Source organism: Cuculus canorus, chromosome 13, assembly GCF_017976375.1.
Source record: "Cuculus canorus isolate bCucCan1 chromosome 13, bCucCan1.pri, whole genome shotgun sequence".
Lineage (NCBI taxonomy): Eukaryota > Metazoa > Chordata > Aves > Cuculiformes > Cuculidae > Cuculus > Cuculus canorus.
Window position 1 is genome coordinate 12,620,403 of NC_071413.1, and position 18,506 is coordinate 12,638,908.

The following is an 18,506-nucleotide window of genomic DNA, read 5'->3' on the forward strand; positions in this document are numbered from 1 at the left end:
AAATACTCTCAAATAAGTCCGTTAGAGACACTTATAGTAAATTGCTATTAATTACTTTTTCCAATCTACTTAGGTTGTACTAATGAACACAATCACTTCTAACATATTTATGCACAGGATAAAACCTTCCTCTCTACATGTGAAAGGCCCAAGACAAAATGGAGATATTCTGCTGCAGGAACACATGGTAGCCGCTTTAGGAGAGGTGAATGATCCTGCTGGTTTGCTGTGTCTCTGAACTCTGGTGGCTGAGGAACACCGAGCAGGAGCCGCCGGCACTCACTGCCAGACAGCCGCCCTGATGCCTGGGCTTGAGCCGGGTGAATTCTGTAGCTTTCTGCTCACAAAATACGTAAGTTACATAACATGGAAACTCTCAGCTCTGCAAAGCCAAGGAAACCACATTTTCCTATAGCTGTTACTTCCCCTGTTCTGCACATTACTCGCTTTTAATGGCTTGTTGTAAATTATATGATAGTATCTCTAGAGATGGGAACTTCTTTTCTCATGCTTGTGAACATAAACCAACACCAAGTGGTTCCCAGCCCTGACAGGACATTTCAGGGCATTACTGAAGAACAGCAGTTTTACTAACGCCTCTCAGCTCCCTTCTGCTAAGCTGAAATACATAACAGAAGTAGGAATTAGAATTGTGTCTATACCGCAATTAAAGGAAACTGTATCGTTACTTTCAGCAGTTTGAAGATGGTTACTGAAAATTCCTAGATACAGCAGGGCAAAGATACAGGTAATTTGCTTCATCAAGTCCTAAGTAGTACTGGAATGCAATCCAATTATTTTTAGAAATTATCTGCTCAGTTTGTTTGCGTAATTTTTCTTAACAGCTCAGAATACCTAAAGAAGTACTGCAGCAGCCCATAAGGCATAGATCTAGCTGAGAAACCTGCGTGCATCACGTAAAACATATGATTCCACAACTCATTAAGTCTAATTTATGGCATATGTAATTAAGCACCTTTGAATTGAACCCAGGTCTCTAGAGATAATAACACTTAGAACTTATATAGGGCTTTTCATCTTCAAAGTGCTTTACAAACATTAACTAATTAACAACATAATAAGACATTAAAGGCCAATGTACTTACCCACAGTGCTGCATAGCCTCTGTATAATTCAGATTTTTATGTTTTTCAATGCAAGATCCAATCTGTGTGTACAGAGAGGATTCACTTGTGGTCCCCTTCACAAGTAGAAAGTTTGACCTTGTACATATCATACATCTGATATCCCAGAGTATTTCCCTTCTCTGCTCCTTATTGCTGAGTGAGAAGACACAGCTCCCAAAAGTGAAGGAAGGTATGGAAAGGTACAGCTCAGAGCAATCCATGAAGATGTTTGAACTTCCTGGGCTTTGGAGCCAGAATAATGGGCCCGATGCAGGAAGGAGTTCCTGGACAATTCACTAGACAAGATTCCTGGCACCATCTAAGTCCATATTATAAATCTAATATTAACTACACGGTCTCTAGGGACTGGCTAAACTATCAGGAAGAAGACCTTATTTCACCTCAAATACATTTTCCTGGTAAAACTTAGAATGTTTTCTTGCTTCTCTCTCCTGTTCCGAAAAGTCTGAAGTACCCACCCAGTTTGTTTGTTACCTTTTGTTTTTTTAAATCACTCGGTCTAATTTACACATAAGCCTCTTGAGACACTATCTATTTGCCTTATTATCTCCGCAAATGTTTTCTTGGTGATGGCAATGTTGCAGATGCTATATCAGGTTACTTGAATCCCTCTTAAACATTACTAATACAGGAAGATGAAGGATAAAATAAAAGGGGAGCAAATGAAATGGACAGTATTAGTGACCAGCCCTTCAGACATCAGCCTGTGTCAGTGATCATTTTCCTGAGCTCAGAATGCTGACCATTGTCTGTGCATATGTTGTGTTTAAACATCACCTGCGCACCGGCTGAAAAGATAATGGATATCACGGCAGTATCTCTTGCCTCTCTCCAGACAATGGCTACTCCTGTCCCCTTAGGGATTCTGCTGTGCACCAAAAATTAAGAATTTGAAGGCCAAAGGAAAAAATAAGCCAAGCATGTAAGAGAGAACTATGCATGTGTACTTCCCTAACGCTGCACATTAAAAAAAAACTCAAAAACAAACACAAATAACTCGGTGGCAGTGGTACGTGTGGAGCCCCATGACAAATTAAAGAAAATGAGACATACCATGGACTGGAAAACCAAATGTATGTGGAACCAGCAGGCTTTTGTTCTTCCCTACAGACAAGCAGTCCAGAACAAATCCTGAAAGGTAACAATCGCACAGTAGTAATGCCTACAAGAGATCCTACAATAAACATAGGGTCTAATTAAGAGCATTAACATTTTAAAATGCAAATGTAGAATAGAACTGTCAAAATGTTTTATCCCTAAAGTGTGAATGCTAACCTTCCCATACTTATTATATAACAGTACATTTTAATTTGCCTGGAGCAGTGTGGAATAAAGCAAGCATCATAAACACAATCAAATGGATATTTGAAAGTACTGCTCTTCACAATAACTGCGTGTCTGAGCAAAGCTTCAAATGTTGATCAATTGATTACTAAAATCAAAGAATACATTTCCCAAATGAGCTTCTACAAAGCACTCAATAGCATCAGGAAAAACAGCATAAAGCTCCACAGAACAGCAGTCTTCTCTGAAATTTTTACAAATGCAACTTTTTACTGCTTTCCCAGTTTATAGCTTAGATCTGCACAAATCTAGAGTAAAGAATAAAGCACTTCTGGTAAATCAATGGCTTGATTCAGTTTCAGCATCCAAATTCAGGGAAACAAAGATGGAAAACAGTTTGAAATTATCCAAAGGTATACTTTAAATCTTACGGTAAATCACAGTCTCTAGTACAATTACCCAAATGACATTTGAACCTTTAATAAACAAAATTCTGGCAAAATATATAAAATGGTCTCTAATGCAAACTATGTGTGAACATTCTTATGTCATAAGACATAGTTCCTGGATTTTTTTTTTTTCCTTAGAAACAAGACATCTATTCACATTTACCTGACCCTTTGGAATTTTTTTCCCTCAGAACATCACCGATACGAGGAATACTATATGGTTCTTATAAAGGTATATAAAGGTGAGATGCTCTGTGTATTTCTGAGCTTGCCTGAGCTTTCAAACTCCTGTTCTTAATGAAAGTATTCCACCATCTTTGAGGTCCTATATTGCTGTAAACCATGAAGGTTCATACGTGGTCATGGTCATGATCAGGCAGAAAAAAAAGCAGGGCTGCTCTGTGTATTTGCCATTTATTCAGCAGAGGCCTTGTTGAGCTAAGAACAGTTCACCAGAGCACTATGGGTATTCTCCAGCTCCTCCACACGCTGGGACAACTATTAATGACAACGACTAAATATTAACCATAACTAGTAATGTTCTGTCCATCTGCCATCTCCAGTGAGCCGATTTCTGATGCTGTCACGATGCTGTACTTCCATTGTTTCCTTTTTCATAAATGGGTATCTTTATCCATCAGCTTTGGAGAATAACTGCCCACCAAATACAGCCAGTTTTCATTTAGTAACTATAACCTGAAAATACAGGATAAAAAAAGGAAAACTAACTTTCAACCTGAAACAAACCTATTACTTACATGAACTTCCTCCTTCTAAAGGCAGGTTGTCTTGTACCACCTCTTGCAGTAGTCTCATCGGTTGTGCTGTGCTGTCCTCCCCATGATAAAACCTGAGCTGGGATGGAGATTCTGCAAGATGCTCCCTCTATAAAGCAAAAAAAAAAAACCCCAAACAATTAAGATCTTGGTAATCTTGCCTTTATGCCCCCATCTCTTTGAAAAAGGCATTTATCCCGAAGAACACGATAGGATTTTCACCCCGTCATATGACTGCTATCCTAGTCTAGAACTTTTAAGGGAGAAGTCTGAAGGATCAAACTAATTTTGTTGATTCATATGGAAAGTTTGCTCAGCAACAACTTAAAATGCCAATTGAAAAGCCTCTGTGTTCAGAGTTTCGTATTCAATATTGAGGTTCAGACTCTTAGGATGCAGATTTTATAGCCCTTAATCTTTCCCATAAGTCACTGCTTCATTAAATGGAAAAAAGCCCAACAACCCACCCCACATAACATGCTCAGTAATTCCTAGAGCAACAAAAATTACACTGACCTGCAGAATTTTTTCCTTTTCTACATAAATACCTTCCTGGAGCATGCTTCTACGCTGAAATCTTCTTGTGTAAGCAAAGAGCACTTCAGGATTTATTACATCGTAAGCAAGTGAACAAATATTTAGTCAGTTGACTTTCTACCTGTACCTTTGATTTCCAATCTAGAAAAGAAGCACAGTTGAAGGAAACTGTCAGGGAGAGGTGGGAAGGAGAAAACGACAGAAATGGCCAATATTGGCAGAGGAGCCAGAAATGTGGAAGATCAACAATTTGTAGGAAAGGAATATTTTCATTCTCCTTACATTTTTGCAGACAATTTCATCTGACTGCATTTCACTTTAACAAAACAGGATTTATCCCCTATTGCTCTGTGCATTATAGAATCATAGAATAGTTTGGGTTGGAAGGGACCTTAAAGCCCATCCAGTTCCAACCCCCCTGCCATGGGCAGGGACACCTCCCACTGGCTCAGGCTGCCCAAGGCCCATCTGACCTGGCCTTGAGCACCTCCAGGGATGGGGCAGCCACAGCTTCCCTGGGCAACCTGTGCCAGTGCCTCACCACTCTCATGGTGAAGAAATTCTTCCTTTTCTCTAGTCTAAATCTGCCCCTCCCCAGTTTGTACCCCTTGCCCCTAGCCCTGTCACTACAAGTGTTTGTAAACAGCCCCTCTCCAGCTTTCCTGTAGCCCCTTCAGGTACTGGAAGGTCACTATAAGACCTCCTCGAAGCCTTCTCTTCTCCAGGGTGAACAACCTCAACTCTCTCAGCTTGTCCTTGTATGGAAGGTGCTCCAGCCCTCGGATCATCTTTGTAGCCTCCTATGGACCCATTCCAACAGTTCCATACCCTTCTTACTTCGAGGATTCCAGAACTGGACACAATACTCCAGATGAGGTCTCACAATACTCTAGATGAGGTCTCAAATACGTCTGCTAACCAAATGAATATCCTTAGTCTTACAACATGTGATTTAATGCTATCTTTCATCCCATTTTAAATCTGCAAAACTGAGGCACACAGTAATTACTTGGGCAAGAGACAGGGCACCAAGCCTAGATTTCCTGTTAAACTCTTCAATGTTCATTTCCTGATACTTAATTTTTTTCTTTTTCCTCTAACGTATTTGTATAACAGGTACAGAAAAGGTATCAGGGCCAAAATCAAGTCAATGAAAGCAATTAAATTAAAGCATTTGAATAGATAATGGCATTTTTTCTCCCGTATGACTGTCTTTCCATACAGTAAGGCAAACGAGATTCTCCCTGTGCTAGCAGATAACTGTAACTGCAAAGAGTTACTGAAGTGCTAATATTGATCAGACAAGATGGAACAGGTTACTGAGGCAATTGGTCAGTCTAAAGCAGTGATGGCAGCACATGGGATATTATGGATGGTTGAAGTAGCTGAGCATATCTGTCTTTCTGTCTATCTACCCGTTTTCCAAGATGTCCATCATCATTGAACGTGGTTACCAAGGAATGATGGCGGCACTTAATCACCAATAGATAAATACTGTTTATGCCATTAAATGGGACTGGACCAGATTTTCCTTCTTTGTACCTTTACTGCTCTTTTTTTCCCCCTTCCAAGTTCTGAGACAGTAGCGTTTTCTCAAAGCCTGTATTTGTTGTTTTGGGGCTTGTATCAGTGGCAACAGCATAGCTCTGTGTGTCTGCCAGAGCTTATTCAATTGAGCTCCTTTCCAGGAAAACAAAATAACCAACTGATGAGAGTTGTTATAAAATTTCAAACCCAGTGCCTTTTCATAATATCTGGAATATGATTTGGAAGCAGCAGCGGTGTGTCCAGTCTGCACACCTGCTCCTTCACCTGCAGCCAGAAGTGGCTGAATAGCAGAGTGAGTTTCTCAAGCAATACCTGCTGTAAACCTACAACTTCCATGGCTTCATTTACTCTATAGTTAGTATTCAGCAAAGAGACTGCAGCACTGCAGAGCTGTGTGTATGCTGGTATTTTTCTTGTTCAAAGCTTTTGAGAACACTTTACTGAAGCATATAATGGTGCCTTGAAATTGGCCTCTAAACAACATTTTGAGAAAAAAGGAACACAGGCACTTGGCTAGGTGTTTTTGCTCTGTGCCATGGCTTGCTTGAGTCAGAAAATCATCCCATCTCCCCTTTCCAAGTCTCCTCTCTGCTCAATTCTCATCAGTCTGCCTCTGATCCTGAGATTCTTCTCTAATACAACAATTTCTATGCTCTTTTCTTTTTAATTTTTACATTACTAGTTATGAGCTCTGGTATATAGATTTTTCCCTTTCACTCTAAGCTTTAGGCTCTTATATGGTTTTAAACTCTTTCAAGAATTCATCTATCATCACAGAGTCTTATGTTAAAATCAGGTTTCCAGGGGTAATGTTGGGGGTAATCATGGTGCCCTCCTGTTTTTATCAGGAGTATTCCAAAAGGAGAGTTACATAGTCTAAATTAGGCAATGGAGTCTTTGCCTTGACATTTGGGAGGTTAAAATTTTGCCTGCAACTGTCAACCTCTCAGAAGAGGAGATGGCATTTGGAGCAATCCAAAACTCCTGCAGAGTTACATTACTGTGGCGGCCAGACTGGAGCAAATCTAGGCTGAAGATCTATTGGTTCAATTACTGCTTGGGGTCAGGACATGCCATAAATTATTAGATATGCAAATGGAAAACCGTGACTGTTGATGAAAGAAAGATGGATGGATTTCTTAAATACTCATAATCAGTCCTAAAGACTAACATATAGTCATTTTCCTGTAAAAGATTTTTGTTTTTAAATTTTACCTGCATGCCACATTTGAAAAATAAACTTAAGAAGTCATTTGGAGATCTGTTTTGGATTGCATCTGCAACACTCTTAATTTTTAGAAATAGGTTGAGAAAGAAGTTCAGCAGATGCCGATTCTCATTCTGTTCTCATTGACCATAGTGTAAATCTGAAGCACTGCACTATATTCAGTGAAGACACACTGATAATGTGTTTGAGAGGCAAATCAGTTCCTTTGCTCTGTGCAGGGACAGTGTGCAAAGAATGCCACAAAACTAATTCCGTTTTGTGAATTTGCTGCAGAGTGCACGAATGCTGGTACACGATAATGTGATCTTATCACAACATTAACTCTGAGATGCTTCAAAAGATTTTTGTGGATAGAAAAATGAAATGTAATTAAGATATTATTATATCACACCTGTGTTTGCTGTTCCTTAAGTACATTATTTACAGTTTTATTTCTCAGTATGATTAAAATAGGAAGAATCTGACCCCTACCTTTGCCATACAGAAAGTCTGCTACATTTATAAAAACTTGCTGGATTTCAAATTATCTTTTCTGGGAGAGAAGTTTTTACTACACGTAAGACAAAATTCTTATGAGTGTGAGAATAACGTGAGCTATTCAACGCCACCTGCTGCTGCAAGGGGAAATATATTCCCAGATGCACCTTGACTGCAGAAAAGGATGTAGAACCATAGGAAAAAAATGTTCTGGTTGATAGTAAGTTGCTTTGCAGAAATATATCACAATGTATGAGGGAACATACTTTCTCAAAACTGCCGCTTTTTCCAAGCAGTCTGTGAAAGCCAACAGTTTCTAAAGGACAAATAGCATCCCTCCCCTGGATAACAGTTTCTAAACAATTTTAATGTTTGTCACACTAGGTAACATATTAGAACTACTACAGGCTTCCTCAAGGCTCCTGTTCACTGCCTAAATATAAGACACTTGGCCACTGTTGTTGCTATTATCATTATTTTAATAAAAGAGCTTATATCTTGAGGGTGAAAATAGACAGTAAATTGATATTTACTTAGGTATTCTCCAATTAGAGATCAGAGATTATATCATTTACATAAGAGAAAAATATCAGAAAAAATATTAGGAGATACTATTATATTTAGCTAGTTATAATATATACTAATTCGAGATAAAAATATTGTTTATATAGGCAAGCATAGAGCCACTAGAGCCAACGGAATAAAAACCATTTCCTTGAACCTGTGGATGAGACATTGCAGCTTGACACTTGTACTTTTCTGTTTGAAAGCCGGTGATGTTTTTTGGGTAAGATCGGGGTGCAGTGTGGCATTTGAACTGTGATTATTTAATTCTAGCCCAACACCAATATAATTTGTAAACAACTCCTTGAAGGCAATGAAACTGTACATGGAGAATCATATAAATGAGATCAAATAATCTGATTTTATATCTTCTCCTATGCAATTCGGACAACCATTTTAAGTTTGAGAGGAGGCAACAAGAACAATCCAATATGCCTAATTCATAATTTCTGTATGGACACACCAGTAATAATGAAAAAGAGTATAATTTCTTTAGCATTTTTAAGATGTTTAATTTCAAATTTTATCTGTGATACCTTTTTTTTTAATATTCATTTTGATCTCATCAATTCTGCTCTGAATCAGGTATGAAAGGATCAAAGCTAAAATTCAAGCAACTTCCAATTAACCAAACAAATGTACTCCACAGTAGATGAAATTTGAGAATACCATCTGAAACACAGCAGAAAACCAGGCAAACTAAAAAAAAAAAAAAAAAAGGGGGTACAATCTCTTAGTTTATGTTGTAAAAAAAGAAAAAATAAAACACATATACATGCATGAACATAAAATAATTTGTCAAAAGAAACCAAGAAACAATCCACCTGGGGAAGTGAAGAACTGAAGAAACTGCATTTCTGCTTAACTTGTAGACAAAATACAAGTGTAAATTCTGCTTAATGCTTTTCCAACCTTCAGTGTTCTAATGAGCATGGTCACTTGGTATCACCTTTAGGTCTGTTTTTATAGGTAGGCAGGTTTTAGGAAAGAATAACACTAATTTCACCGAAACACTGCTTTAAAACTTACAAGAAAGTTGCTGTAGAAGTTTAACAGCAGACTGCTATATTCTTTAATGTTCTTTATTCCTATACCCCCAGCTCCCTCTTGTGCCATTCATTTAATAAATATGAATTGCAATTACTATATATAACTGCTATTTAACAACATAATAATTCAATGCAAGGAAAAGGGGTATTTTTCAGTAGATATAAGAATCAGTGGCAAAAAAAAGCTCTCCTTGGATAAAAATATGTTTTATTGATCAGCTGGTAAGTATTTTTAAATTATATCATTATTTTATTTCCATGAAATGGTAAATTGAGCCCATTCCCCCAACTTCTGTCTTATTCTTGTATGAAGATGGTTTTAGATTGTGCTCAGTAGAGGGTATTTTTTACAGCAAATTCAAAGTATGTGTTAGCTTCAAGCCCCCTCCCCTCAGTTTGCTTATAGCCAATGACAAAGAATTGTAATATATTGAATGCACCATCACTTATTTTATTGCTTGTTTCTTTACTGCCTTCCCAGAAAGTTTGTAGGTAAAGCATTTTTTACAGCTTTAAAGAACTGAAGCGTATTCATATTTCTAGAACTTAAGCCAGAAGTAACTACATTTTCAGCAGTTGAATTTTCATTAAAATTTACAAAAGACCTGTGCCTTCCCTGATTTATTGTTACATTAGGTAAAACTACACCCAGTGTATAAAATACTGTGTTAGTCCACTTGTAGTCTGATCTAACACGTTATCAGTGATTGCAAGTACATTTTATAACCCCAGCTACTGAATCGAAAAAAAGGTGATACAAGCATCAATCTCCAGGATAAAATCAGAGCACTCTCTACCACAATTTGACCTTAGCGATGCCTTTGGATAGTCTTACTTGTCTAAGTCCTTGCAACAATTATCAAGGGACGGTTAGAAAATGCAGCTTTAATGGTGCAGCCCGGAATTACTAGCAGCATCAAAGACTTGACACTAACCCTGGAGATTTTCAAGCACAGGAAGAATTTGAGGAAACTCTGATGCCACTGCAGGAATGAAATGGAACAGGGCTGCAGACACCAGCCGCAGATATTATTTGTACTCTTTATTGTCTGCATCCCTGAACTCTGCTGTGTCATTAGCAAATACAAAACGCTATAAATAAAAAAGCAGCTACAGATAACTAGACCTCAACATACAGTTCGCTTCAGCTGTAGCTGCCAAATGTTATTTATAGCCTGAGGAGAAACAGTTAACTACAGGTCACAAAAATGTTAATTTCTGTCATAACGCAAGTAGTAATCTAAGAATGAAAAAGCTTATTTTTGGAAGGAAATGGTTTCTCCTAATAAGACTCTGGAACTCTGCTGATTTAAAATCCCATCTCGTGTTTGTAGACTACAGAATAGGCAAGGAAAGGATAAATGTCTCTTATTGAACTATTTCATGCTCCTAATTATAATATTATCCAAATTCAAAGAGTAAAACCACTCCATCTTTGGCCATGCAAATACTGAAGGTAAAAAACGTATTAGAGAGGATGATCATGAAAGACTATTTTAAGCAATGGCTGTTGCATCTGCTTATAATTAACATGAAATAATTATTTTAATTAGAACAACAAATTTATAAAATGTTCAGTCCTAGTGACCCAAAAAGTGAATAAAAATTGCACCTTATGAACAAACCTAAACACTCCCTCCCAAGGAAAGAATCACCAATCATTTAAACTATTCTAAAGTACATTGGATAATTATTAAGAGAAACAGTACGTGAAGGATGGAGTTAATTATATTACATATAAAGACATACTGGTCAATCCACAACTTGTAATTTAGTTTCCCCTAATTTGCATTTAGCTTCAAAGGTATTTCAGGAAACTTAAAATAACACGATCTAAGCAGTTACAAAGATGCTATGCATTTAACTTCAAAACTATATTTCAAGCTCTTAAAAATTACGTACAATTTCAGGAAATAACACACCATTCTCATGCAACCTGTACTTGTTGCTGCGAAAATAGTGAACTCATTTACTGAAGGGAAATATCACAATTAAAGGCAACGGTATTAATTTGGCAGGTCCTACAGAGGTCCTACATGAAAACAGAAGGGTAATTTGCATTGATGTGCTAATCTAACTTTATACATGGAGTCTACATAGTTGAAAAGATCACAGAACTCTAACTTCATATGGACAAATTGACAGACTGGTTAGAATTAATATCCAGCTCCTCATGCAGATCAGACAGTTTCTTCAGTAAAATGCGAAGGACTGCAGCCTTCTATGGCTTCTGTTCATCATCACAGCTTTTTTTTTTAATTTTTTTTTGGTTTTTTGAGAGGGGAACTTCTTATGAGTTTTGAGTCTCTCTAGTGCAGGTTTACAATCCCTATGAATAACGAACATATCTAAAATTACAGCATCTAGGTCAGTACTGAGCTTTCTAAATCCGTAACAAACATCTTTTTGTATCCCTTCCTGTCAGATTTAATTGTCCATGGTGAAAGGAAACCCTAATCAGAATTCAAGAGAAGTAGTCTAAGATGTATCTTTCCAACCTGAACTATCCTATGACCCCGTAAAAGCATACAAGGAAAAAAAAGCAGTTTTCATCTTATTTGAAACACCAAACCAAATTAATTAATTTTTGTTTTGACTATCGTGTGGTTTTTACACAACAGTTGTATAAGCGAGGTGCAATGAGGCACACTGAGAAAAAAAGCTCAGTTCACAAATATCTCTTTCCTCTCAGAATCTGGCCCTGAAGGATGATATTTGAGACAGAGTATTAAATCATACACTGCTTTCATAAAATGATTTTACAGTGCGTTTTCTATCCTCTGTTCCCTACACATTCCTAGTGTCTGCTCATCCTACCTAGTTACCCCCCAGAGTCAGTTCTGCTAGGAGTATTTGTCGGGGTTAAGAGAGAAATCAATTAAGTATGCGGACTTGCTGTATGCCAACTTGCACCTTTTCTCTAAGTAGAAACCCAACCAGTGTAACTCTAGTTTTAGTAGTTCACTCCACCAACGCTCAGCTAGACACCTTACTAAAAACGGCTTAAAGCAAAGATCAAGACAAACAATTGAAAGGCTACCTGGAGCTACCAAGCCCTTCTGGTTAACTTGCATCAGGGCAAACCACAGCAGAGTCACAGACCTCAATTCTTTGAAAATTGATGTCTTCCCTGGAACTGCTTCCTTCTGGGAACCATTTGTGGTTATACAGTAAGCTACAATCAGGTCCAAGTAACGTATAAGCATCGCTATATGTCTTCCACTGGATACAAGGAAGTAAGCGTGCGCCTGTGGAAGTCAACAGAAACTTTCCAATTGTTTTCAAAGATGCTCTTATGTCACGCAGAGGGAAGAGTTCTGTGCATGCTTCCAAGGTCCAAATTTGATGTGCGTAAGACCCTTCGCAACTCAGATCTCTCTCAATTTGTTCTCATGCGGTCCTACCTAAACAATGATAATACCATTCTAACTGAATGCCATTTGTTAGAAAGTCATCTGTCATCCAAAATGTCTTAAAATAAACTGTATTTCATCGATGATATGTTTTCAACTAAAAATGAGATATTTAAGAACATTTCTGTATTTCTACACAAAATTTATTAGAATCTTTTATAGAAACGCAAATATACTCTACAAAAATTACAGTGACAATAGATTTTGTTTACAATGCTCTTGCAGACCTACAGGCTCACAGCACGGCATTTGTAGGACTGGTTATACAGCCGTGCTGGTTTGCAGAGCAGTTTAAAGACAAACAAGAAAGCAAGGTCTTTGACTGGAGGAGCTGACAATTTCAATAAGGCTGATAATCTAACAAAAAGTGACAATAGTTGTTCAGCGGGTAGGAAGGGCAACAGCAAACAAAGAGAAGGGGAAAGTGATCTTGCGAGAGCATTATTTTGAAGGAATGCAGATAAGCACGCTGTTGCAATACCTTAGGGGTGGTTTGTTTGCTTTTTAATTTTAAAGGTACCAAATTCAGGTGTGTCTGTCCAGAAATCAGCAAGCTGGTGCAAAAAAAGGAGGAATTTCGGTTTGAAATGGATAATGGCACAACAGAGGGAGGAGCATCTGGTAGAAAATACACAAGGAGGAGGGATCCAAAATAGCAGCATTTTCTCCCAGATTTGGGTACATATGATCTGTAAAATATCAAAACACCCTAAATAAAGTATGGTTGGGCAAGCGCTTGGAAGTGACAGGGATGGTCAGGAACTACAGCAGTACCTATCTTAATGAAAGCTCATACAGTTTTTTACACGCTTTCAGGGAAATCATAGTGTCTAGTTCTTAGAGACTCAGTTTGACACGGCTGCCGCTTATGCAGAAACCCATTTCTATAATTCCCTGCAGGTCTAGGAGTGAAATTATCTGCTGCAGTAAATTCACAAGTTTAGCATTTGTTGCTACTGTGACCAAAGGTTAATGTTTCATTGGTTGACTGAATCAAGATCACCAGTTGCCCATTATATATTTTTGTGGTCTTACTCATACACTTGATTTCAGCAGATTTTTGAGTAATCTAATTCTCTGAACGTTAAACAAAAGCCATGTATGTAAGAGATTAAGTTTTGCCACAGCAGAACAAAGCAATTTTGCAAATAATTTTCTTCTGTAGCTGATTGGGTCACTGAGGGTACATCCAGCCAGCACACGCGGTTTCTGGCCGTAAACATGCTGAATGACCATCCTCCCGGTGAAAACACAGAGAAGGAGGGAATATACCAGTCTTGAACAAATACATGACATCGAGGCTACAGAGCCTTCAGCACAGATGGCTGAGTGCAGCGGATCTGACAATGAGTGTGGTGCTGTGTAACAGCCATCCCTGATGCAGATGAACACAGAGTCGGAGTGTTTAAGACTTTTGGAGAGAAGACTGAAGGGGTTTGGATGACTATCTGTGTGAATCCACTTCCAAAAGCTACAGACATTGAATATATATTAAAGAGGATATTCTAATCCAGATGCTTAATAATATCCCACAAAATTTTGCTTTAAATACTCCACCAGGCTTAAAGGCTTCTTCTGTGCATTTCTCAAAAAATGGGAGTAAAAGCCTGAAATTCTTTAAATTGATATGCTATTGTGTGGCTGTCCTCCTACTCAGAGTAAATACTTGGATAATTTAGCCATAAAACTGACCTAAACAACGTTACTCTGTTGAAAGTTCACCTTTCTGTCAAGTTGGCAGTGAGTTAATTTGAATGCTTTGAACCTGTGCTTGCAAAGTTGTGTCCGAGCAGGGTCAGCGAAAGCAGCAGAGAGGGATAGGAGGTGGAAGCATTAACCAGAGATGTTCCATTTGAGAGCACAGGTCTGCAAGATTCCCACAGAACTATAAACTTGCTATGCAAATGCCAAAATAAAACGCTCTAAACTTTCCTCCTGAAAATATAGTGCGGCTGTGTTAGTCCCAGCAGGCAAAGAATGGGAGTCACTGAGGATGAGGAGGTGCGGTGCAAGAGCCAGAAAGCGAGCCTGAAAGGTAGAGGGAGCAGGCTATTTCTCTTTGTTATCGAGTGAAATGACTCCACAAATATGACAATAAATCACTGCAGGAATCAATCTGAGTGGAGGCAACTGCTCCATGCTGATAATGCATCAATCAATATTTAATGTTTACACTTTAATTAATCTGCACGCAGGAAGCATTCTTTCAGTGACAAAAGTGTGATGAGAAATAAAACACCTTTTATATCAAACAGCGACGAATGGCTGCCTATCTGTTAGGCTTTGATTGGGCCCTCAATTGATCATTGCAGCCTTTTTCGATTGCGCCAGTGTGCAATGTCACATTTAGGTATAAAACAAACACAGTCTCCGCGAAGGAAGGAGAGGGAGCTTCTGAATCTGCTTTTGAGTGATTACAACTTAATCAGAACAAAGAAAGACTGATAACAAAGTAGGAGTTCTTTGAGAAGACTGAGTAGAAGCAAATAAAAGATTTTCAACATCTGCATCAATGACACCTATCTGAACAGAATTTTCCTGTGTATTACAATTATTGATATCTACTAAGGCTTTGTATAGAAAAACAATTCGGATGTTACCTGGCAAAGCTGCCTTCCCTTATCAGAGCTACCAGCCGAGACCGACGATCAGTATATTTTGTTGCTGTTTTGTATGGCAGTGAAGTGCCAGGTACTTCAGGTCGTATGGACACAGGAGAAGTCACAATTCCTGCCCCAGAGGGTTTTCTTCCGTGGTCTGTTTAACCCTTGTAAACTCTAGTTTCTTCTTCTTTTTAAAGGGCCTGATTCATTGTTCATTGATGTCAACTGAATGACTTCTATTGACTTCAGCGGGCATTAAATTAGTTCATAGATGAATGGTATTGAAAGGCAAAGTGATGAAAGACAAATGAAAAGACAATGGAACTAGACCAGTAATGTTCAATTATTCCTTTTAAAAAAAGAAAACTACAGCAGCGCCTTCTCATACCTATGCTTATTACTAAAATAACTGAAACGTACAGACTTCACATAATGCATGCAATAGTATTTGTTCTAAAAATACAGAGAGCTTGGCTTTCTAGAGCTTAGCTCAGTTGAAATTATTAGTGATCTGAATTCAGATACAAAATTGCCATAAATTTACAAAGGGTGGAGTTCAGGCAAACTTTACTGTATTTTGCATGTCATATTTAAGTTATTTTGCAAAATCTGTCACGCAGTTAGGGTCATGCAAAAAATACGTAGGTAGGATGTATGCAAAAGTCAAATCATGTTAAGCTTTTGTTAAGTAGACCTGTTGCTAATGAAAGAATAATTACAATTTTGGTTGGTTTGGTTTTTTGTTAGTTGTTTGGGGGTTTTTTTGTTCCACTGAAGAACATTTGTTGGTTTACTAGCCAACAAACAGGAGAATTCTACTTAAGAGTCTAGTGACAACACACTGCTGAAATGCCTGCCCAGATTTGGAACTGCCTGGTTTAGGGCGCTCTGTCTGCTGGCTTAGTCAACACTTGAAGAAATCTGGAAATCATGTTCTGGTATAAAGTCATACACTAGAAGTAATTTGAAAATATTAATCCTTAATCCTAAAAACAAGTTTTTGGGAAAAAAACCCAACTGAGACTGGGTGATCTTTTTCTGAGATTCACAATTTTTTTCTGGCAATTCCAGAAATCTAAGGCACTCAGACACTCACTCTTAAGACCACTGCATTTTTGCATTTTTTGGATACCAAGAGCAGCAAAGTATTTAAAGCATGAATGATATCAGAAAACTTCCATTTACTGGTCAAAAAGTTTTGAAATATAGTAGCATACAAAAATTGGAGGAAGTGTTCACAGAGGAAATGAAAGATGATGAATATGACATTTAAAGTGCAATAATAGAACTTTAACTTTTTGCTTCTGATATTTACTTGTTATTCCCATTATATTTTTTCATGTAACTTTTTATATAGATGAACAAACCCCCAAAGATTTCATTAGATCCATAAAAATGGAGACAATGCTGTCTCACTAAAATACGTAAATAGCTTTTCAGCAGACTTTACTAACATGCACACACATACCCACACAAAGAGTTGAGTCTGCAGTTTATCTTTTCCATAAAACTTCTTCCCCCTTCTGTGTAAATCAGATGAACAAGCTAAAAAAAAGGGCAAAGTCAAAAGAGAGGAATGCACTATGGTACTGCATGATCACCTACAAATATTTATAGAAAAGATGAAAACACTACTGTGTGCACATCAGGATCGCCCTAGGACAGCTTTAACACGCATAGTTAATGTTTATGGAACAAAACCAACTTCCTGAATGTGAAATCTTCATTTGCCTAATATGCACCCAAAGTAAAAGTAAAATCACACACCTGAAAAAAACAGTTACTTGCTTGACAAAATCCTGAGGGGACAATGCAAAGCACTTAATGCTGTCACTGGTAGGCAGAAACCCCCCACACTTGCATTTTCTGATGATTTCATTCTCCAGTTCTATACAACTTGATGCACACAATTGGAATAGCACCTCAACGTGGAAAGGCAAATCTTGGTCCCTATGAACTTCAGTTTCTTTGAAGCTCCAGAGAGCTGCATGGTTTGGTTTGCAGCAACACTCCTGACATGCAGGGAGATGGGGCTACGGTGAACCACCAGGTCTAATCGCTGTCTCAAACTGTCAAGCCCAAGCTCTAGAGCACTCTCCCAGCATCACTTCTGGCTACAGTTGTTTGCATTAGCCGAAGAACTTCCACCTTAGTTATGTAAGGAGCACCCAGTGATATAAGGGTCCCGGTCCCTATTTTGCACGAAGACACAGGCTAATTTTCCACCTCAGCCTTGTCACAGCTGTCTGCTGCATAAAAAGTGACTGAGATGCACTAAAGAAAACTGGAAGACTAATAATTCATTAACCTGACAAATGAAATGTAAGTCCTATCGATCAAGAGTAGAACTTCTTGGGTATAAAAGAAGCATATATTATTCTGACAGTATTTTCACAAGATAAACTGAAGTTTCAAAGGCGGCAACCAATTTGATTCAAATAACTGTCTCTCCTCAGAAACATTGATGATTACAGTCATCAAGCACAAGTTGGTCGGATAGTGCTACTACCTCCGTTTTCACAGATTTGGATAACTGCATAATATCAAGGAAACAGGACTGTATCACTCTCACAGCTTTTTTGACTGCTGATCCTATGGAAAATGCTAAGCAAAAGACTGACTCCTCCACGACTGAATCATGACACTGCCAAGTGCCAGCATGGAAAGATGTACAGTAATACATAAGCACAACAATCGTTTCTCTTTTCCATCACTAGCACTGAAAAGCTCAGGGCCTATTACATGGCTAATGTACACACTTGCAGCTGGTCTTCCACCACCTGTAGAAGGTGAAATCTGGCCAAAAACCAGTGGTGATCAATGGATGGAAACCAAGAGCGTGGCTCAGATTCAAGTCCTGGACTGGTTACAGCAGTAGAACACTGGTGCCAATAGACCCACTTAAGAGTGGAAGGTTCTGAGCAAGAGGCAGTTTCTGGTATTCTGTGATGGTAAAATATACTAGGGCAGGCATCAATTTACCTTGGTTAGTTATGTTTTCAGTTATGCTGCATTTTGGTGCTCAGGGGCCTAATTTATGATTCTAATTATAGAATGTATTATGAAGTATAAGCTAAGCACATGCAGGGTCTAATTCTATTTCCTCTCAAAGGAAAGAGTTAAGCTGTCAGGCTCCACTTCTTTCAACATTTCCTATCTGTGACAAAAATAAAAATCTGAAATCGGTGATGTACCACTGCAAGACTTTTACAAAGTTCAGGTACAGCAAGTTAAATGCCCACCTCGTTGGTTTTTTCCCTTTTTAATCCCCAAATGATATTTCTGGTACCTTGGTATCGCAGCTGACACAACGCCTAGTTTTGCAGGTAAATTGAAATTATGGAGAAGCAAACCAATCCAGTTCAGACTTCCTCCCCACCTCAGAAAAATGACTATCCTTAAGATTGCCTGCTGTTTCATCTACCTACAT

The 18,506-nt window shown here is 38.2% G+C and overlaps 1 long non-coding RNA gene across 15 annotated transcripts in view; it reads right to left on the minus strand.

The window, feature by feature from the left end:
- LOC128853483 (uncharacterized) overlaps window positions 1–18,506 on the minus strand; it is a 273,663-nt gene that overhangs the window by 6,744 nt on the left and 248,413 nt on the right. For 13 of the 15 annotated variants that reach the window (XR_008452039.1, XR_008452033.1, XR_008452034.1 and 10 more), the window contains 3 exons: window positions 4,174–4,335; window positions 3,640–3,766; window positions 2,202–2,279 (listed from right to left, as the gene is read on the minus strand). This is a non-coding gene — a long non-coding RNA (uncharacterized LOC128853483). Of the gene's footprint in view, window positions 1–2,201; window positions 2,280–3,407; window positions 3,578–3,639; window positions 3,767–4,173; window positions 4,336–18,506 lie in introns of all 15 variants that reach the window. The other 2 variants (XR_008452028.1, XR_008452032.1) reach the window with 2 other exon arrangements.